Source organism: Folsomia candida, unplaced genomic scaffold, assembly GCF_002217175.1.
Source record: "Folsomia candida strain VU population unplaced genomic scaffold, ASM221717v1 Fcan01_Sc031, whole genome shotgun sequence".
Lineage (NCBI taxonomy): Eukaryota > Metazoa > Arthropoda > Collembola > Entomobryomorpha > Isotomidae > Folsomia > Folsomia candida.
This window is the reverse complement of record NW_019091223.1, coordinates 326,701-351,242: the sequence shown is the minus strand read 5'-3', so window position 1 is coordinate 351,242 and position 24,542 is coordinate 326,701. Positions and strand designations below refer to the sequence as shown.

Here is a 24,542-nt window from a genome sequence, read left to right as displayed (position 1 = left end):
TCAATGTCATTGAATAATTTCAGGAACTAAAATAGAAAAAGGCCACTTAGAAGCGGATCTCCAGGGGATCGTAAATAACCAGAAAACACCACAACTCAACTCTGCCTGCACGTTCGTCTTAGAAGTCATGGGAGCTGTCGAAAAATGTCAAAAGGACACATCCACCCCACTCCAACACATCATTACTGGACAATCCCTCGGCGGTTGGCTAGCTCAGGGTGCCACGTATGCCGTAAAATATTTAAAACTTACCGCTATAAAATTTATCCTGTCCAATGTCGACCAGTACCATCCATACTGTGTCGTTTTCGACAGTCCTGGCGCTCGCCAAATGCTACATTACATTTACTCACTGCCCGAAATTCGGCCAACTCACGATTTCCCCACCGTTACCTTGGACATTTGCAACTACGTAATTTATCCCAATTTTGTTAATGTTATCAACTCTCCGTTTGGAGATATGGTTCAGATTAGTTCGGAACAGGTTACAGCAGCATTTCAAGAATTTGATCCTCTCGAGGATACAATACTTTCACATTTGAGTCATGTAAGTAGGTTTCATGGGATCTATCTGTTTGTCAAAATTTTAAACCCAAATAACCCATTTCTGGATAAGCCTGTATCTCCGTCTAGATACTGCACTCTTAGCAACTTGGTAAAGAATTCCTAATAAACGTCTTTACCGAGCTCTTGGTAATTACGCGTCCTACAAAAATTATACGGGGTTATTACCGTATCAATACCAAACCAGTAACTAGCCTTCCACCGCAATGTTTTAAGTTATCTATATGATTTTGGTAATAAATTCCTACGAGTCGGTAATTATACCCTACAAATTTGGATAACACTCTTTACCATAATTTTAATAAAGTGTAGTACAAATTGTTTCCGTTGTGGTGCCGATGAGATCTACATTTTGGTGTAGTTTATTACCATATAGGTAAGAATTTTAATACATTTATTGTGAAATGTGAGACGCTAAACAGTGCGCATTTGTCAGTTTTAGTGTCCGCTCAGCTCAACTCAAGTCGACACGGCGAAATTAATCCAATTATGCCCGTGGAAAATAACTGCTAAAAACTCATGGAAATTATATAGAATTTTTGGAATCAGGTAAGTATCAAATCAAATTATCATATGTTGGTGCCTTATCATTGATAAGTTATCAAGATGGTGATCGAGCACCATCTTAATAGGAACAAGTAAATAATAAAAATAATAATCTTTTGTGTTTAGTTTTTCAGTGAAACAAAAATTTAAGGTAAGTGTACGGCAAAACTATAAAATATTTAGTTCGATTTAAGTTTCATGTTAATATGTATAAATACATGTGTATGTATGTAACTGCATAGTTTGCATTATACTTAAATTTTATAATTATGTGATTATGTCTCATTGTTTTACAATAAATATAATTGATTGAAAGATTATTGTAAAGAAAAACAAAAAATCTATTCTTTTCGGTGGAAATCTGCACAACATTTGGTAATAATGGGGTATACATAACACAAAGCATTAATACCGGTATGAATAGCACGCCGTGCACAAAGTGGTATGGTTTATTACCAGGCGGTAGACATTTTACTACACATTGTAGTGCATCTCTCATATATCATGGTATTAATTTTATCCCAAAAAGTGTTCTTTATTACCACTTCGGGTTCAATCAATTTCTTTACCAGCTGGTGGTTATTATTACCGTTTCTGCAGAGTCATATACGTGTGCATTTTGGTAATGATTTGGTAATGATTTTATTTAGAGTGTGGCTACTACAAAAATGTAAGCAAGGTGCCCAAAGGGTGACACAATTTGTCAAAAATTCTATAAGGTCCGCGGTTTTAGAGGATACCAATGTGAACTTGGATCCTGCTAAGAGTGAGGATTTGACTTATTCTCGAGTAGTAAAGTGGCCCCTTATAGTATATAAGGGGTGGGACACTAAACTAGATAAAACTGTGGGTGGCTGGGTAGAACTATTTCGGGAAGGAATATCTCCTTTACAAGATAAGCATGCTAGACGAGAGTTATCCAAGTGGGGGTCTAGTCCGGAAAAATATTGCACAACTTCACCCCTGGAGGGTGAAGAGGTTAATTTGTCCACGACTCGAATTAGTGAGACTGAGAGAAAAATTACGGAACAATTCGAACGAATTTTATTATGGAAGAAATACTTCGGGGATGACAAACTTTGCCACGTGAATCCTACTTGTAGCCCAGAACTGACCCATTTTTTGCAAGCAGACTATAAATTTTCAAGGGAAAATGGTAGAATGTCTTTTAAAAATCAAGAAACGTATAAACTCGTTAAAAATTGTTGCTCATTTAATCTTCAAAATGAATTACTAGAGGGGACAGAAAATCTTCCAGATTACGAGTTAACTTCCGTTTTACTTCAGAGTGAGTCATTCTGTGATGAAATGCTGGCTAAATATTGTGACGTCAAATTTAGTCACACTGATCCTCTTGAAAATTATAATATAGATAAGAATCCCGTCACAATTTTGACATCTACCAGTAAAAATTTGTTGACTTTGAATCTTCTCAAAATCATATTTTTGAAACGTGCTGGGTTAAACGATTTACTCAAAACTGCTTTAATTTTGAAATATGACTCGAATAATCCCATATATGGTAACAAATTTGCTGAAAAACTGGGAGAAATTAAGTTAATAGTGATGGACTGTATTGAAGGTGGAGATGTGTTGGAAGATGAAATTGGCAAATTCTCGTCCAATCCTTCAATTAAATATGTCTGGCTGAAATATTGTCCTGATAAAAAACAGACAAATCCGGATGGGCAATTGCAAACTGTAGAAAATACTGCCATCTCTGAATATTCCATGGTTCCTCAGTTTGAGATTGACGATGAATTGATGTCATGCATGCTTTTAAAAAATATACGTTTCCAAGGCCAACCACGCTTGTTAAGAGATATCATAAGTGATAAGGAAAACGAGTTTAAAGACTTCGTAAAATCATCGCCATCCACCATCCTCTCTATTCTCGAAGGTAGCCAGGAACTAGGACACGTTCCAAAAACTGTTTTCGAACTGAAAAGCACATATTTTGAAATTGCTCGGAAAATGAGTAGCTCCGAATTATTAAGCTACTACTCAAGAAAAGTAACAAAATACGAGACTATTGTCGTACTTAAATGCAACAATGAGGATCAACTTAGGCAGAAAGGAGGCATTGAACCATTATTCGAAGAAAACGTAAAAATAAAAATATAAATTTTAACGAAAAGAGCAATCGATCCTATTTTGGAATTTCAAAATATTTGCTCTCTAGATCCAGGCTGCATCGTAGATCTCGTGAATTACAGTGATGATTCAAATTTTACCCATCTATTCGAGCTACAGTTACAATATATACCAAATTTTTACATGATGAGGACAATTAATAAGCCCGGGTTAGAATTGGAAGGAACGTGTGGTTATTTGAAACAAAACAAAAGTATAACGTGTTATATTGGGCGTGAAGAAATTTACGTAAATGGTCGTTCCAATGTCCGTTATGAGTTTGATAAGCCACTCCTAAGGGAACTGAACGAATGTTCTAGATTAAAATTGGAACCTCATAAGACTTTGAATATGTTCAAATCATTCGTCCAAAAGCTAAAAGAAGGTGGAGAATTGAATTTCGAGTCATATAACAATAAGTACGTAGCTTTTTCAAGCGATGAAAAGAAAGACTTCATGGATCACAAAGATTTTCCCATTGAGCCTGTTGAGATCTCTGAAGACGACTTATCCTTGGAGAAAAATCAATTTATAGTCTTATCTGATGAACCCGGAATGGGCAAGTCAACCACCGTGATTACTCTGGCGAACAAAATTTTGCAACAAAATCTTTACACAAACAATATAAATTTCCTAATTGTCATAGAACTCAAAACTTTGAAATAATATAGGCGCAATTCAGCTGGATGATTCAAATTTCGTATCAAGCTTAGCCCACTGGATTTCTTGTAATCAAAAGTTTAATGAATTTTCGACATTTTTGTTGCTCAATCTAATTGAGCAGTGCCAGTGGCCGCGGATAAGTGGGGACAGAGAGACAGGGCAGCTCGAGGACCCCACCATAATGTCACCCGATGTCCCCACGTCATCCGCGGCCCCTGCTCAGATTACAATCATAGCGGATGGATTTGACGAAATGACTATTAAAAACAAAGAACTTTGGGAAAAGGTTGTTCTTCAGATTCGATTACAGACAAAAATTAAAATGATCACCACAACCCGTTGATGCAGATCTGTTGCAAAGCACTTTGTCCGTGCTGGCTCATACATTCGTTCCTCTAAAAGGATTCAATAAATCCGAAAAATCCAAAAAATCCGAAGAATCCGAATCAATTGAGAACAATGAGAAAGTACAGTTTCTCATAAATATCTGGTCCGCCGCGATAAGATGTACAGACGAACATACCCCAGAATTTGAACGACTATCCAATTTTGCCAGCCAGGTAATTTTAGAAGCACACACGCATCTCGTTCAAGGCAGAGAGGAATTTCTCGGGGTGCCCCTCCAGTTAAGAATTCTGTCGGAAATATTTCTCCAAAATGCGATGGAATATGTCGCCAGTGGCGGAATAACTGGAGGGATTGAGCACCTTAAGGAGAAAATATCTTTGAGCTATATTTATAAAAAATTTGTCGATCGGAAATACAATATTTTTCTCTCCCAGAAAAATGGGCTGCCAACCGCATCCATAGCAGATCGACATGTTTCGACTCATTTGGACGAGCACGTGTATAAAATGGCAGGCAAAGTAATCAATTTTGGGGACGAGTATGATTCCTTAATTGTACAGATTTTTGGGAAGAAATTGCTATATCCGGATAAGTCGGATATCGACGATATCAAACGAGTAGGTATTGTATTCGTATTAGAAGATAAGGAAACCCAAGACGCTTCAAAAGATTTCCAATTCATTCACCGCACATTTGCTGAATTTTACTCGGCAAAATTCCTCGAAAAAGTAATCAACTATCTTTCTTGTCATGGAAATAATTCTTTTCAAGAGGATGCCAAACTACTTTCCGACATAATTTTTTATCAGAAAGATTACATGCACTCATGCAATTTAAATTTTTAGACGAAATGTTAAAAGCTGGACTGGCCGAGGGCTTAAATTATACTAATTTTCCAAAGTTAAAATATAATCGGGGCGAGGTGGAACAAAATCTGAAATATTTGCTTGAAATATTGGATTTTCGGAATAAACCAGTCAAAAGTTGTTTATACTTGGACGATTTTTTAATAAACACAGTTAACCCTGCAGACATACACTCTCAATAATTTAGAAGCAAAATTATTACCATTTTTACTACCCTGGCAAGGTAACAACCTCTGTCTCTCATTAGGTAATAAATTTGTCACCAAAATTGTCAACATTGGAAGTGACCAACAGTGTATCCAGTCCGGAATTAATTTATTTCCTTCGTGGAACTAATTTCGTCTCCAAAATTATTTCGTATAGGTGACAACTTGTCACCTTAAAGCCTAGCGCGAACTTTAGTCACTAAAGTTTAGTGGCAGTTAAGTTTTCTCTCACAAACGTTTCTTTATTGCACCTTACAGAATAACGAAAATTGTTCGAGTTTCGCATCGTATCAGAAGAAAAAAATAGTAATTAGAGGTTCAAATTATGGATTACTCTACATTTCAGGTAAATAATTTTAATTCATAGTTCATATGATGCTTATGCTATAATTTTATTGTTTTTTGTGCTATAAATATTTACACTTAAACAAGTTTTTCCTAGATCCGGATGCGAAAATTTTGTTCAAAGATGAATATGGCTCAGATTGAGATGAAGATATTTTCCTAATTTTACTGGAAACAAAATTTCATCTCTAACGTCGCGTGTTCCACGGAACTCTTCGTGGAAGATGTTTTTATTTTAAGATAAAACTCAATTTAAAGTAGTAGTAAATAAGTTTAATTTTTCTTTGAGTGTGATTTTAAAATTTATAGAGTTGACACTTCATTTCTTTTGGCCAGAATTAGACCAAATTTTTTCCCAGCGTCAAATTCAAAGAGGTGGTCGAAATGTCAAATTATGAGCTGGTGGACCCTCGTTTCATTTTTATTTATTTTATTTTTATTTCTGTTAATCAGCGATTTATTTAGTTTGAGTGCTGCAAGGTAATATTTTTAATTTTATTTGATTTGTATGTAGATACCAGGCAAATCTTCAGACGAATAATAAACTCGAGCCAGCTAGTACGAGAATCAATTTCCATCATTCCCCGTCTGCGCGCCAACCGAGGAGGATTTGCTCTTGCACGAGCTCTCCTAAATTTATTTATATTATATTAATTTTAACTAAATTTAATTGGTAATAACATTAATTTTAATTGGCAATGTGCGAAAATCGTTCTTTATCAAGCTGGTCAACTATTCCAGTCAAAATTTGTTTATTAATTCTTTATTTTAATGTGTTTTTTTACAATCTGAATTACCACGCGGCCTCTGTCCCTCACTCCTCGGTTGGTTGGGGAATCAAAAATTGGTTTGTATTTCAAAATTTAGTTGGTTTTTTTGTGCATTTTTCCAACACAATTTATAATTTAAGTAAGTTATTAATTAAAATTTGTCAATTGGTTAAATATTGGATTATCTTATATGTATCTAAATTTTACAAACATTACTAGTCTTGGTATGCAACCAACATAGTCGCGCCAGTAGGTAGCGAGTTAGTTTTGTTTTGTTCATCTAGTTAAATTTATAATTTGACGTCGTTGACGGTAGTAGTAATGGCTTAAATAGGATGTAAGCTCACGAAAATAGGCTAGTGTGCTATGCTAAATTCATTTTTGTGCATTCCCTAGTACTAGTAAATGAGGATAATAAAGGCTATTATTATTATTATATTATTATTATCAACATTATAAGTGATATACATATGTACATATATATAAGCATGTACAATTTAATTTTTATATATATGTATAAATATGTATGTATGTAGTATGCAGAGGAAGATCTTTAATCTCTAGCCAAATCGTATTTAAATAAATAAATACATATTTTAGAAACTATATTTGTTTCCCCCGGGTTCTAATCTATTACCGCAGGAGATAAATATATGCGCAAGACGGTGATAACTTGTCACCCAGATTGTCACCATATGTAGATAAATTATTTCTACTCGGAGACACAGCTTACCTCCGTTGAATGCATTCTTTAATCGACAGTAACAAATTGTATCCCGGTAGGTGACAATAATATTTACCTCCGCTCGGGAGACAAAACACACTTGTCAACGGACGGAGGTAAATTATTACCCTACGGTAGAGTTGCATAGTACCTACACGAGGAGACGATTTTGGTGGCAATTTTGCTAAGAGTGTAGATTTCACGCAAATATTAAAATTAGCTAAGGTCAGTTTACTCCATCTTTATGTTCTCGATATGGAACGACTTGGAAGGATATTTTCCGTGCTACGCAGAATTGCAGGTATCAATCAGGAATTTAGACAAATTAAATGGTTATGCTCATACCAAAATGTCCCGACTGATGACGAATTCCTCTCTATTAATGACATGATGAATACATTTCAAAATACAAATAATATTGACGAGTTAAAAGAGCGTATTTTGGAGGATCCAATTGGATACGCATTTTTCATGGATGAAAATAGACAAGACTTTATAACCTGCATGGAGAATTGTTTCCGAGGAAATTCGTTTTCGCCAGATAAAGCGAAACTGTCATACTCAGACAAAATTGACATTATCAGCGGTCATACTGGGTACGACGTGGCAATTGAGGAAAGTCTGATTACTTTAATTGAGGACAAATTAGTCCTTAAATTTTCTGACCTAGAGCGACAACGCCTACAAAAGAAAAGAATAAATGACTATTACTATAGATTTGACAATTGTAATACCGAACAGCGTTCGACTCTTTACAGTAAAGTGTTTAGAATTTGGCAATGAAAATGTGTCATAAGAAGGGAAGTGTTGACACAACTTAATCAAATTAATGCATTATTTGTGACTTCTTGTCCTTACTGTAAATATCAAAGTAAAATACTTTATTTGTAACCGTATATACGTAAGATTCACAAAGAAGGGGAGGATTACATAATTAATTTTGCCAAAATGTCTAAAATATTAAATATGTAACAACGCTCAATGGAAAATATTTCGGTAGACTAAATATTTAGCAATGACTTGCCCTTTATATGGAAGTTGTAACTAATTATAATTATGTAAATACCTGAGGGATTTAATTATCGCATAGTTTATAGAGCTTTGTAACAAAGTATACTAATGTATACTTAATACCTTGTAATTCTAAGAAAAAATGGGTTACGATTATAACCAGAAAGTTATATATAAGCCTCCACCGCCAAGACGATTAATTTTTTGCCGATTGGTTATAATCTTAATATATCTGGTAGAAAAAAAAATATAGCCAATCAGTGATAAATTTATAGTCATTCCGGTTGATGAATACATATTCGTCCCCTTTCTGGTTAAATCGTAACCCAAGCTTTCAGAGTGATTCAGCGTATACACCCCAAGTAAAAATATATGTACGTTAATAATTAGTAATTACGACTTAATTATAATTATTTAGATATTTATTATATGCAAGGCAAACAAATAAATATACAGCAGCTGTAGTATTTCATACAGAAATAACTATACGTAATTAAGAACTTCAATCCTTCAAAGGTAAATAGTTTAACGAGTCATGCGTGCGAATAATTTTTGCATTTTGTGCAATATACATATTCCTGCATTCAAATTCATTCAATTTACAAATTGGAAATAATTGTTATTATAATTTACTTAATAAATAATATACACTTAGAAGTTTATCATTTGTGTAATGCTCACTTGTCCTAAATTGGAAAATATATAGATACATGCTTATTAATTATTCGGTATTCATTTTTTAGTCGTTTTATCTTAAAGTAGTCTCATGTTTTCTCATTATGTATGTAAATATCATGCGTTCAGCAGACGGCAAAAAGTGAAAAATGAATAACTTATTTATTCATTCTTAACCAATATTAAATGAATAAAATTATTTAATTCATGAATGTGAAATGATTATTAGTCCAACTTTAATCAATATTAATTCATTTAAAAATAAATTTATAAAAAAAATTGCACCGGATCCAATATATGTACATATGTCCTGATAAACCTGGGTCCCATTTCCCAGCAGTTTTAAGTACGGTATTTCTCCCCCCAACCCCCACTAATGCAGCATAGGTATGTATGTGTTAGTATGTGTGTATGTAGTATACACATCGGTATGTACATTGTATGGTATATAAATTCAGTTAATTTATCGACTAATATACATACATACATATGTAGTATGCATGCAGACAAATTAAAGGTGATCGACAAACATGTACAAAACAGGTACACTCTTAGCGAAACGGTGAGCCCACATGTCTTAACCAAATTGTGATAATATTTTACCCCACATTGTGATAAATCTTCCCCTCAATGTGTTGAATTCTCACTATCCAGTGTTACGTTGACACATTGTGGGGAAAATTTATCACAATGTGGGGTAAAATATTATCACAATTTGGTTAAGTCACATATGCACACCGTTTGGTGACGATTAACACCGGATTTTTAAGAGTGTATTTGATTCAGGCTGATAAAATAATATCCAATTACTCGACCTTGACGCATAATTTGTTGTTTCATGTCTTGTAAATATTTTAAAAAAGACACTGACCAAATAAAAATCGGATATTTACAATTTACACTTTATTCATCACATAAATTTTAACCCAGATTACATTACTGGTTGTACGCGCAAATGAAACCAAATATCGAATAAGTACATAAATCACAGCAATGCGACACATTAGTGAATGGAACACATTGTACAATTCCTGGACCGCAGGATCGCTGAAAAATAAATAACTTGTCAAAATTCAATTTCAATCGTACATAAAACCAAAAAATCAAACCCGTCACCTGGACTTCCTTGGCTCCTACCGTCTCATCCACTTCAATCGACATGGATGCCGCGTTGGTTAACGTGGCCGACAAAATGGAGCAAATTATTGCTGCCAGAAATACCTGGGTTTTTACCGACATCATTTTGAAACGGTTAAAGCAAATTCAATCTGCTAATTATGTACGTTGTCGTGCGATCGAGAATCCTTTATATTGGGCCACGTTCAAGTACTTACGTATGTAGCTACACCCATCGTATAATGTAAGATTAAAGTTCACAATTATTTACCAATTTGATAAAGAAAACAGGGAATCGTAATTAAATCTGTGATAACTTGAGTACACTTGAGTGACATGAGTGAGTGATTGTGAAATTCCAGTGTCGCGTGACAATCGTGACATGATGGAAATTTTATTATTTTGCACGTTCCAGTTCCCAATTAGTAATTCCAGATCGACGAACTTATAACTGATGCGGTATAACCTTTTATGGTATCTGTACATAATTTTTAATTACAGATGTATCTATTTATTAAATATATACATCTGTGTTATTAAGTGCAATGGGTATTATGTGTATTTATACGTGCAACCAATCCTTAAACAAGGATTGGTTGCACCTCTACAAGAATACTTACTAGCGGGTAAGCCCGTCTCCCGACGGTCGAGAGTTGATCTGATTCTCGAAATTTCACAAATCATGTTTTTTAATGTTTATTAAATGAAAGTTTTTTGTCGCTAACGGAAGAAAATCAGTTTGTAGCGAAGATTACTTAGGTGCAAAATTAAAAAAGATCCCAAATAATTTACATGCTAATCGTAAGCTAACTAATCGGATCAAACGCACATACAGAAGTAGCTTCAACGAGTTATCAATACTCAAAATTGGATAGTTATGTGTGTGGTGGTGTGTTACCAGTTGAACTTGGCGCTGGGATAGCACATTACCCCGGACGGGTTAACGTACCCCAAACCCACCCATATATATAGACGGGTTACTAAACTTGAATTCATAAGTTAATTCTCTTTATATTTAAGTATTTATATCGCCAGCCATATTACTTCACTTTATTTCATTTCACCCCAGTCAGTCATCGCGTTTGCTTATTACATTACTATACATTATTGCTACTCTTTTACAATTTTATAGTAATTTCTTCATTCTCGATTTAAGTGTAATTATAGTCCGGGGAGCACTTTTGCATACAATTTTGCTGGATACGGCAATTCACGTTGTTATAAACTGCAAGAAAAATAATACCAAGTTCTTCATACCTTAATTGAAATATGTAAATGCACCCTTTTTAACTTACCGTCATCACATGCCATCATTGGGTAGCAGACGGTAGAACAACCTGCATCCGAAGGCCAGATGAAGAAAATGCAACCGATAAGTACGCTCAAGTAAAATGTAGTTACCAGAGACATGTCGTGAATCAAAAGTTGTGGAATATTGTCCTAAGTATTTGCGTAAACTATTTTACAACAGTGATCCAGTAGTTGTCCAGTATGGGCTGTATTTATATTTAACGATGACGCAGATTGAAATTTTTATTATATAATTTATTAAACGGCGGATAAATTCACGGAATTATTTACAATTTATTCTTCATAATAAAATCATAAAACATGATGAGTTTTATACCATAATAATTTTTTTCTGCCCTTACAATGCGATGGTGTGAAGTGTAACCCTCCGATTTGGTTGAAATTTTAAAATTATGTGGTCCATATCAATACATCCAACGTTTCTTCAGGCAGTTTGTGTGATGGTCAGAATTTGGCAAAATATTTGAGGTCCAAGTTGAAAAACGAGCGATTTTTGGCACGTGGAGGAAGCAAACTCAACTTCCATTCTCCTCCTGTGCTAAAAATTGTACATTTTTCAACTTTAACCTCAAATATTTTGCCAAATTCTGACAATCGCACAAACTGCATCAAGAAAGGTTGGTTGTATTGACATGGATCACATAATTTCAAAATTTCAACCAAATCGGAGGGTTACACTTCATACCATCGCATTGTCAGTGTCTAGAGTTACATAAGCTATTTATGTAAAGTCACGCTAAACACGCAATGGAATAAATGATACCATCCATTAACAGAGGAATGGAATAAACCATAAATTATGTACTTTACTATTCAATCCCCCGAAATTCCATATATTTGGAATGACTGTACGGTGTCTTTGATCGTGCTGTGTGGTCGGATTTCTCACTAATTGAGATTTACAAAAGAGTGATAGCAACGTGCATAAATATGTATTTACTAATTTCCAACATCTCTTATCTATTTGCGCATTAGTGATACCGTGATTGCCGACAAGGACATACATATCTATCACCAGTTTCAAAGAACTTGTCAGTTAAAGAAGCACGTTTAATAAGTATTGAAGAACAGATAACTTATACTCTAAAAAAACAGAATTACGATCATCCATGTCCAGAAATAATTTATGTATGCATATGTTGCACTCTACGCATATAGTTATAGATTAGACTGGCTATAATTTATTACCCCTGGTAATAAATTATCAACAATATACATATACGTTTCATATCCCGGGTGAAAATAAATCGTGTGTCGAATTTTACATAATTCGACACAACTGACTGGACCAATAGTTTATGCAGAAAAAGTATGAACGATTCTGCATAGAACTTCTGACGCTGGTATATTCTGCAAAAAGGTTTTGCACAATTCGGTATGCATAATTCTCCATGCACAAATTGTTTTGGCATAAATTTTTCTGCATAAAATCCAGCCAATTCTCTGCATAAAAACCAGCCAAATTTATGCATAACATCCTTTAAATTTTTCACTTGGGAGTTGTCTACAGTTCTACGTAATTTGTATTTTCATAATCGTAATCCAATTTCCTAGAATGTATCAATTTTTTGTAATTTTCTCCAACGTATGAATTTTACAGTGCCTAATCAAATCGTGAAAATCAAAGAACGTCTTCCCACAAAAATAACATTCATGGTTCAGCCGACAATCATGTACTCGTTTCATGTGACGAGTACAATTAGTCTTGAATGGGGTCTCGTAGTCACAAAATTCGCACGAATATTTCTCCGGAGTCCCGCAATTTTGCATCTGATCTCAGCTCGTGCAGACTTGTCCAAATGTGACCCCTGTAAGCATTGAATAAGATTAACAGTTAATTAATTCGCGTACTTATTAATCGCAACTCATTTAGCAAACCTTAGCGAAATATGCTTATACATAAGCATACATAAGCTTAAGAAATAGGAACATTCCCATTGTGGTGGGGGAGGGGAAATTTGTTCAGAAAAATCCCACAGTATTCTAATTAGGAGTTTGCGAAATCTAGCAAAACTTGGCAGGTTATTAGTGTACTCAATTTGCGAGATGTGAGAAATATGCGAAACTTGAAACTTGAAACCAGTACAGTTAATATTTTAATAGTATCTGTACACTCTAAGAAACCCGGTAACAAAGTTATTACCAGGCCGAGTATCTATGTGACTCTACCGCATGGTAATCAACTTATTATTGAGTGGTTTAAAATTAGTTACCAACTGGTAATATTTTAAAATTTCGCGACCGGGGTTATTACCGGTTTGGTAGCAAAAAGTCTACCACTAAATAATAAATTAATTACCCTACGGTAAAGACACATAGATACATACATACTCCGCCTGGTAATAACTTAGTTGCCGGGTTTCTTAGAGTGTAAATATTTTAATAGTATTCAATTATTTACCTGATGTCTTTTCATATTCCCCAAATGAAGGAAACTCTTCCCACATATTGAACACTTGTGCGTTTTCTCGGTCGTGTGGCTACTGATGTGCTTGTACAGGTCTGACTTGGATTTGAATTCCCTCCGACATAACGTGCAAGGTAAGCTGACAAGGTTCTCGGCATGTTGCCTTTTGATGTGGAGCTTAAGATTATAATTACTCGCCAATATTTTGGCACACCCAACAAAACTGCAATGCACCCTTAACCTCTTGTTGGAGTGAGTGTCAATATGGTAATTCAGTCTACTCTTACATTTAAATTCTTTGTTACAGTAAATGCACCGAAATCGGAGCGGATTTGCGGCATGTACCGAATCAATGTGCCTGGTAAGACTTCCCTTAGCAAGATATGTTGCAGTACATGCTGAAAATTTGCATTGGAATTTGGCACGTTCTCCTGAGGGATGAATGGTTGCGATGTGTGTTCGCAAACCTTTGCAGTGGGCCATCTTCACCCCGCAAATATTACATCTTAGGTTGGCGTGCAAGGTTATCTTGTGTGGTTTAAAGTTGGTGGAATTTTGCAATATTTCCCCACAACCCTGCAAAAAATTTGTAATATTTAAAAACCTTATACATATATTAATCATTTTTAGTTGGGCCTCCTCTACTCCTCTAAATAAAAAAGAGTAAAATTTACTCAAGGTAGGGTAAAAAAAGAGGATGACACAGCCAAAACGTAAAATTTGTCCAAGATTTTGCAAAATTTGTCTAACAGCGGGTAGTTGTATCATCCTTTATCTTACTCAACCTTGAGTAATTTTACTCATGTTTATTTAGAGCGTAGGTACATGTACACTCTAAGAAACTCGGTAACCAAGTTATTACTGGGCGGAGTATCTATGTGACTCTACCACATGGTAATTTATTTATTATTGAATGGTAGAAAATTAGTTACCAACTGGTAATATTTTCAAAATTCACGACCGAGGTTATTACCGGTTTGGCAACAGATGTATACCACTCAATAATAAATTAATTACCATGCGGTACAGTAACACAGATACTCGACCTGGTAATAATTTAGTTACCGAATTTCTTAGAGTGTATTTAGATATTCTACTTACCTCACATTTCACCGGCTCATCGGAATCATGGGTCCTCACGTGCTTGTCATATTTATCCTTAGTACGGAACGATTTTGAGCAACGGAGGCATTCTAATTTTTTAAATTTCTTTGACTCCATTAAGGAACTGCAAATTAAATTGATATTAAATCACTACATGGTGTACGAATATTTACGAAATAAAAAACTATGCATACATATGTATGTATGTAGGTCTTTTATTTACCGAGTTATCCAGTATAAATTCACTCTTAAATAAGACCAATCACTACGGTGTTATAAAATTTTTCACTTATTAGCTCACCCTGCGTAGCATGAGAGCTATTGAATTCCTCTTGTCCGTCCGTCCGTCCGTCTGTCTGTGTGTTCACGAGTTTTTTGCATCAATTGATGCTAATTAATAATCCCATAAATTAGGCGCACCATTGGTATCGAACAATCCGTGGCGCAATTGATGCGAATTAATTGTGCAAATGGATCGAGAAAGTACTACAATTTTGGAGTAGGTAGCACCGTTCGTATTGAACAGTTGGTTATCCAAGCTGATGCGAAACAATTGGGTGAGCATCAATTGATACTCACTAGAATGGATCAGGTCCATTTTTTAATAAATTAATAGCACCGTTGGTATCTAACAATCGGTAACACGAAATGATGCGAAACAATTGGGTTAATTGATGCAAAACGCACCAATGGTACAGAATAGCCGGGAGAAATTATCATACAATTTTGACACAAATTTTTCGAAATTTTATCTGACCCTCCACGGTTATGGTGCAAAATACTTTGCCATCTTCCTCGTTTTTCTGCACCATTGATGCATAATTGCATAATAATTATTGATCTATTTTATGCTTCGTTTTTATGCACCACTGGTGCATAATTGCATAAAATTTATTGATCTATTTTTTGTTGAACTACTATAATTTTGCACCCAAGGTGCAAAGGTGCATGGTAATTATATATTACAGGGTGAGCTACTTCTAACGTTACTACGGTTTATTTAATATGCTCCAATTCTTGTTGAATAAATTAACCTTTTTTCAGTGGAACGCTCCGTAATAAATTAATTTCTCTGGATTTCCAACCTGATTATGTTAACAATGTTAACTTAACATGCAATTACGCTAAAAAATATTTGATGTCTGTAGAGACGGAAGTTAAAAAATAGTCTTGATTTAACTACGCCACCGTTCCCTTCGCAGTGGAAAATACAAGTGTTAAAACACCACAAAATTAAGGTAAAGAAGTAAAAGTATCGAGGTGTATTTATTTATGGTCGTGCATACATATTTCCTTGAAAAGTAGGAAGAGTTTAACCCTTTTGTACATAGATATTCTGGACCAGTGACCCTTTCAAGCAAAGAATCTCTTTATACATTCATATTCTGCGGCTTCAGCCTCAAACCTGAAAATAACTACCTGAAACTTGCGGGTAGTTATGTAGATATGTATTGAAGGTTTTTACAATGAATGAAACATTATTATATGTACACATAAGTCTAATTCTACTACGTATAAATTCTATAAAATGCATTTTAATATTTATATACAAAAGGAAATATTTGTTTAATGCGCATACCTTATTTGTACAAATAATTCCAACAATAATTGGAAGCGCGAAGACAAAATAACTAAATTTCGTATTCGTGCTTTACACAAACTCCACATTTCCAAACACTCATGTGGAACTACAACCCTTTCATTTCTTCAATGTATGCATTCTATGTACCAAGATGCTTGACCAATTCGTTAACCGAGAAAAAATTCTTCGTTCAGAAATAGTGTTCAATGTTTCTCCAAGCAGTTTGCATGAATTATGAATACCCGTGATAATTTTATGTATCCGAACAAAATAATTTTCTCTCAATTGAAATCCTCTGCATGGATGATGACGCGATCTTCATTTTAATTTCGGAGCTTTTAAAATTCAGAATCGTTCTAAATAACGTAAATAACCCTCAGTGGTCCAAGCTTTCTTAAGAATTTGTAGGTTGAACAAAGCGAAAATTTCCATGAAAATAATTGCAATACCAGCTATGGCACAGGGAATCCATAATCTGAATTAGAAGGATACTAGAAATAACATTTTAATCTTTTTTTTGGAATAAATAATTCGTTTCATATTCATTTCACCTACATATGTTCATTCAGACAATTAATGTTGTATGGAATTGAGAATTGGCTGAACTGCCTCTCAGGATTGGATATTATAAAAACATTCTTCTTTTCTTGGAATGTTTGTATTTTACGCAGTGCCAACATGAAAACAAGGAAATACATTTTATTGAGACGATTAAATAAATTTAGATAAGTATAAAATAACCGCTTCCTGCCTATCTCTGCTAGGTGAATAAAATAGATACCACTATCCTTTGGATACTTATATCATATGTTGCTATAGTTATAATAGAAGTACATATAAACCCATACAACTTTAACTAACAATATTAAACGACATATTTATAGTTAATTATATGCGACTAGCCCATAAGCCCGTCCCCAAGACGGGCCACATCAATTATTTTACACGATCATTGCAAGAATATTAAGTTAAGCCAGTACATAATGGACGCGATGCACTAAGCTCGATGAAAATTATAATTCTAAGTAAACAAACAGCAAATGTAGTTAAGTCAGGAAGTCACTAAAGTCTATTGATATTTATTGTCGAAGTCCAAAATCATCCAGTAATTTTTATGCTGCTAAGGATTTTTTAGGCTCCTATAAGGATTTTTTAAATGTTGCCACGGAAGGCTTTTATATTGTTAAGTAATTTTTTTTATGTTGCTAAAGAATTTTGTTTACGTTGGCAAGGAAATTTTTTATGTTGCTAAGGACATTTTTTATGTTGCTAAAGAATTTTTCTACGTTGCCAAGGAAATTTTTTTATGTTGCTAAGGAATTTTTTTTTATTTGCTAGGGAATTTTTTGACGTTGCTAAGGAATTTTTTTATGTTGCTAAAGAAATTTTTTTATGTTGCCAAGGAAAATTTTTGACGTTGATAAGACATTTTTTATATTGCTAAGGAATCTTTTATGTGTTGTTGAGGAATTTTTTTCACGTTGCTAAGCAAAATTTTTGACGTATCTAAAGAATTTTTTAAATTTTGTCGAGGAATTTTTTTGACGTTGGTAAAGACATTTTATTATGTTGCTAAGGAATTTTTGTGACGTTGCTAAGGAACTATTTGACGTTGCTAAGGAAATTTTTTATGTTGCTAAGGAATTTTTTTGACGTTGCTAAGGAATATTTTTTATGTTGCTAAGGAATTTTTTTGACGATGTTAAGGACATTTTTTATGTTGCTATGGAATTGTTTAAACTTTACGAAGGAAATTTTGTATTACGAAGGAATTTTCAAGGCGTTGATGATTTTGCGTTTTTTGTACGTTTCTAAGGTAACGTTTCTACGTAGGCATTTGTTTGAACATAAGTTGTAACATAGATTGTAACATCGATTGTAACATCAATTGTAACATCGATTGTAACATCGATTGTACCCGAAAATATATGCGTGCTGTGATTGGCGGATTTAGAAAGCTGGCAGCCAATCAGAATGCTGGGATGTCACGGAAAATTTCACGGGACGGACTTTTCGAAATTATAATATAGATGCTACATATAAATTTGAAGAATTGCAAAGAACAACGTTCTTATTGTTGCTATGGTTCATCCGTTAAAAACGTATCTGTACTACCTCTTATGTTGAATTTCTTATTAACCGGCCTGGTATGTGAATAATTACAAGAACGGCACAGACTCAAAATTTATAAGAAGTAGGGTGAGTGCCAAATACTCTTGTACAAAAAATGACGCATTTTTAATAGATGACCCATAAATCAAATTCTATGATTTGGCGCTTTAGCCACACCCTTGTGTACATATACTGATGTTTGTATGTACTTAAAAATGTACTTCAAAATTATATCGACCTAAATACATAATATTTTTCACATTTTAATTTCATATCCTACATATACATGTCTTTACCAATATCTCATTATTATTAATGAGCCAAGTATCAGTGTTTCGTTTCTTGCGGGTTTTTCTCATTTTTTGCACTGCAAAGCAAGAAATGCAAGAAATGCAAGAAAGTGCAAGAAACACAACGCCATCTAGCGACGCGCCTTCAGAACTATGGCGGCGGGAAGGAGTTTCTTGTACTTTGCATTTCTTGCCGGTAAAAATAGCTGCAAGAAACCAATTTCTTGCGGTTATTTCTTGCAGGTGGTTACTTGCACCCGAAACACTGCTAAGTATACATACATTTACGTAGAAAATTGCAATAAAATATTCTATCAATATTATTACTGTACATACTTACATATGTGTGTTTTATAAGCTAACTACTTACTGGGCCCACTGTAGCTGTACCTAGCGCTTATCATTAAAACCGCTGGAAATAATGAAAATCTGATAAGTGCATTAGATTCCTCATGCGATTTTGCATAAATAACACTAATCAATTTGTAACATCTTGCAAAGTATACCAGCAGGGAAAATATTGAAGAGACGCGGGCGGCGATAATTTTTCACCAAAAAAATGGGACGAGAAATAGCGAATTTGAAAAGTGTGACAGGAATCTAACGTGAACTTTAATTTAGTCCAACGGACTATAAGAACGTTCATGGGGACCAGATCGACTTAGGACAGTCGAAGAAGAATTTTTTGAAAACCTCCAACGACCACAACCATCGGGAAGCCTCTCAAGCCTGGAATCCGAAGAAATTCACGAAATTCCAACGGAAACCGGGCTCACTGCTGACAGTGTCGATGCAAATTATCCAATGAGTGCTCAAATTGAACCTTAGACTTAGGACTTTTAAATGTGGTACTTGCCACAGCCTGATCGAACCCCAAAGGAAAGCTAGATTAAAGAAATGCAGCAGTCACCTCAAGCGGTACGCTCCAAAAAAGTGAGCAGGATTATTTTTACAAATGAGGAGATTTTCACATCGGAAAAATCTTTTAACAAGCGAGTTGGCCTAATCTACGCAAAATCGGTCAGAGACATCCCCCAATATAGACAAAAGGTCAGAAAGTCACATTATCCAGGTTTTTTGATGATTTTGGTGGGTGGGAGCTAATTGGGGTAATTTCTCTACATTTTGCTGAAAATTGGGGGGGAGATGGGGGAATTAAATTTCTTAAAATATGTTTTTGAGTCCGTGGTACATCCCCTAAGTGAGATCCAATTCAATGGAATCGATGGAACCTCTCAGCAGGACTCAGCACGAACTTATAGTGCAAAAATGACCCAAGCGTAGCTAAAAAACCAAATTCCGGTCTTTATCTCCAATTAGAAATGGTCATCATCTTTGCTGGATTTGAATCACCGGAATATGAAAAATGATCAAAGTTAGGGGCAAAGGTGTGTTCTAAGTCTCATAGAAGTTTAGAGGTCTGAAAAAAATTTTTGATCATGAAATGAAACACTATGTCCACGAATTCAGTGCGTGCTTCGGAAAAGGACTGCAGGCGGCGTCTTGAGAGCTGCATTATTGCGGGGGGAGGAAATTTCGAAATTAAAAATTGTTTTCTAATCAGAAATTAACTGGCCTTCGACTAAAATTTACTAGAATTCTGTAACGCAAAAACTGTTAAAGCTATAGCGTCTTATTTATCATACAGTTTCAGTGGGCCACCTGGTACTGATGAAATGTTTATATATTTTTTTAAAATATGTATGTATAGTAATACTCTTTATTGATCTAAAGGGTTTCCAACAAGTATGAAAATATATATGCACCTGAAAGCTTATTTAAAGAGAATTTATCCGCAGAGTTTTAGTCAGGTGAAACCTATCTTTAAAAGCTTTTATCCTAGTTATAGAACGTTAAAAATTAATTTCCTATAATTATTTGATTAACATATGTATGCAAAATAATTCTGTTATAAATAATCGTTTATAAACATGTATATCCCAAGATTTAACAACACCATCCTGAGGTGCCAATGTTTATCCAAATTATATTTGATTTGCTACTCTTAATTTTATCTAACAGTTATAATTGGTCCAGTCAGAGTAGTAATGGGAAAAACTCTGAAACACACAACACCATAAGTTGGACATCTTTTATAAATATGCTGGACTATTGCACGATTCAAGTATTTTACGAGCGGAGGAGCTTCAGAAATTGGGATACGAGTTATGCAGAACTCCAAAATCTAAATTTGAATCTGACAATTAACTTTGTGATGGAAGACTTAAGTGATCCGAAAAACAGGTACATTCGAGCTAATGCTAGTTTCACGGATAGGAATGGAGTTATTCCGAATTTTCCGTTCCCGAACAGCAACTTCAAGCTGGTATTTTTAAACTGTCATGTCGCTCTTCTCTTGTCGCCGCCAGTTAATCTAATCAACGTAATGTGGGGGATGGCGGCCTTCAACGAGGATCCAGATTTTGTTATCATCACTGACCGCTACCCTGGACGTATACATTGGCAATTTAATTACTATTTCGTTCTTTATTCGGACTTTAGACTGACATCCATCATTTTATACAACAATATAACGTCGAAAACTATATCCTTTGTATGCCTAATGTGTGGTCCACCACAAAAGATAGCAAATCAGAACGATCCAAGCTTTTTATTAAAAATCTTATCGAAATTAAACACCATACTTTACCAGACTTCTTTAAGCATTACAAACAGTTGATCCAAGATATGAATCAACACTCTATATATTTCAATCCTTTTGGAAAGCGTAAGTTTTGGGGAGTCCACTGCAGCTTAAGGCACTGCGGGTTGGACACACCGCCAACAAGTTGCCCAATTTCTGAACTAAGGATTACATTGAACTTTACAACTATCAGTTCATTTAAGAATCGTGTAGATCACGCAGTGCCAAATCAAATTTTCGATGGAAGTAAAATGAATTTATTCATTTTAATTAGAATATGGCTATAAATTGAGGTTTTACGGTATTTGTGTTTATATGTCGGTGTACTAAGGAGAATAACATTAAGGCAATCATCAACGTTAAGTAACATTTCAGGAATATTGAAAGTTAACTAAAAGATTTCTTTTTGGAAATAGTAGGAATTAGGTACTGTTAACTTTAAGAATACGTTCTCTTCTAGATAAGGTTAAGAATAGGGATGCACCGAGTACTCGGCCATGCCGAGTACTCGGCTGACTCGGCGTGTATTTTTACTACTCGGACTCGGCCGAGTGTTGTCGCCCCACTTGGCCGAGTATTTCTCAATTTTTTGGCCATTTTTTTAGCAAATAATCTTGGCCGTGAAACTTATTTCATGACGTTTTCTGGCAATTTGAGTTTTCCAAAATATACTTCGTAACATTTTTGCGTATTTTAAGTCAAAATTTATCAGTTGCGCTTGGGACGAAGTTAACGAGTCTTTTGGATTGTGCTAGCAATGGATATCACAAAACGTATGCTCATCAATGCTGACCAAATTAATTTCAATTGATCACAGATTTATGTGATCGCAGATTTATATCACAATTTCCTAAGACAATATCTCCTAATGCAAATATCCATCGATAGATAGATATTTGTGTCCGAATAGGAAAAAAAGTGCAGTGAATTTGGAAAGTGTAGAATTTATTAACTTTGGGACGCGTTTTCACCTCTTTGTATGCAAATATCTCCGCCAAACCTGTCTACATAATTGTAGCGACACTAATACCATCAGAATTAGGTAGATTACGCTCGGAGATATTCATTGTTATTAAATTTTGCACGATTTTTATAAACTACTCGGTGCTCGGCCGAGTACTCGTTTCAAGAATTGCCGAGTACTCGGCACTCGGCCGAGTCTCATTTTTCACTACTAGGTGCATCCCTAGTTAAGAAGCGTACAGATATATTAATTAGCTCCCCCACGATCAGAATTACTATAAACTTTATAAAATCAATATTTTTCAGTCGGTATTGATATACATAAATATATTTATAATCTTTCTAACAACTCTGAACCTAGCGTGCGGACACTACGGACGATTATTACTTTGCTCAATTTCTTATGGCGGTAAGGTGAAGCTAAATTTAAATGGACTTTCAAAATTCCGCCAAACATTGCTACGTCTAGCCTAACCAACATCTCTAGTTTCTGCGCAAGATATTTTCGACATTCTAGCATGAACACAGCTATTCCGCTTGCCATAATAATGGAACTCAACACAAAACCGGGCAACAGCAGGCTGGCTGAAACCGGATGAGACTCATGAAATGTGATGGGCTCTCTCACATTTCCAAACACGCGTTGTACGGCCTCAAAATATTTATTAATTCGTTTGAGCTTAGCTTTTTCTCGAAGTGCAATATTTTGCTGATAGACATTGTACCACAACTGACTCAAGCCCGCTTCAAGCATACGACTCCATTCTTTAGCGAAATAAGGAGTAACTAAGTTCTTTCTTCCAACCATATACTGCACCATCCTGAAGGGAGAATCACCTCTATTTCGGACAATGTGATAATTTCCAACAAATTTAATTTGTCTCTCGACCATAACCAAGTTGTGTTTGAAAACAAATGTAACGATCATACAATGAGGCATTGCAGGATTATCCAATGCTTTCAACAAACCTGACACCGTCTTATCAGACACATGTATAAATTTTGCTTGGAGTTTGGTTAACAATTTTATTAGACAAGACTGCTGCACACCATGTGATAGCAATTTTGGGATAATGTAATTCAGAAGTACGTTTTTATACGAGAGGCTGACATAATCATAAACATAGTCAATTGCAACTATTGGTATATCCCAGTTGACAAGATCATTTACTCCGCTTGGTGGTGGTGACGGTATTAAGACGGTCAAATTTGAATACATCGAGCCCTGATATAGGTTAGACATTAGGATAAAATTCTCAAATAACCAGAAAATCAGGAGGACTAAGACCACCGATACTGCACGATACGCTTTTCCCATGCTTTCACCAACTTGTCCGAGAAGGATGCATGCCATAGCTATCAGTTTATCCAATATGGTGACGCTTCTCGTTATCAAGGGTGCTTGTGTCGAACTCCGCCAGTCCGACCAGGTCAAAAATATTTCAAGTGATACAACAACGATGAAAAGGCAGATCCAACTGTCCGGATCCAACGGAGACAAAAACGTTTCAATTCCATTTGCAAGGGATGGTGGTTTACTTATAGAAATGAAGTTAATCGAAGCAAAGTCAATTTGATAAACGTAATTATCGGAAGTAATATTTATTTCGTCTGAATAGGAAAACACCCCAAAACTTGTGTCGCCAAACCATGCATGCATCTGCCTCTTGTATTCTACGATGGTCAAATTATACTTTTTCGCAATCGCACCCACCTCACAAATATAGAGGTTTATTAGATTGACAAATCCGTCCTGGAGCAAGCCACACTTTATATCCACTGATCCTAAGACATACACAAAGTATTTATGCATATTCAAATTTACAGTATTCCAAGTTTCTCCTATTTTTGCGAAGGAAATAGTCTCCAGTTCCATGAAAATTATAGGATTGCACGTCAAACAAGGAATAAATAAGGTCTCGTTGTCGCTAATCTTATATATAACTAACTTAACCGTCCTTATGAATTGAACGTGACGTTGTAAGCATGCCAAGCCCCGGTGAAGAGAAGTGTAAGCAAAAATATATTCTTGATTGGGCAGATTTTTAGCAATTTTGTTCAAGATTTCACAATTCGGATTAGTCGACAGCCGATTATAACCCATTGTTACATCTAAAGGCAAGAAAATTACTTTACGTCGTGCGGAATTATCGTTGTCCTGA

At 35.0% G+C, this 24,542-nt stretch overlaps 1 long non-coding RNA gene across 2 annotated transcripts; it reads right to left on the bottom strand.

Annotated features, from left to right (window-relative positions):
- Positions 1–9,732: 9,732 nt before the first annotated feature.
- Positions 9,733–11,446, bottom strand: LOC110860346. 2 transcript variants are annotated; one of them, XR_002548943.2, is made up of 4 exons: positions 11,263–11,446; positions 10,588–11,192; positions 9,968–10,445; positions 9,733–9,898 (listed from the first exon to the last, which is right to left on the bottom strand). It is a non-coding gene; the product is annotated as an uncharacterized LOC110860346 (long non-coding RNA). The 2 variants fall into 2 exon arrangements; XR_004837246.1 differs by having other exon boundaries at positions 9,968–11,192.
- Between the last annotated feature and the right edge of the window lie 13,096 nt (positions 11,447–24,542).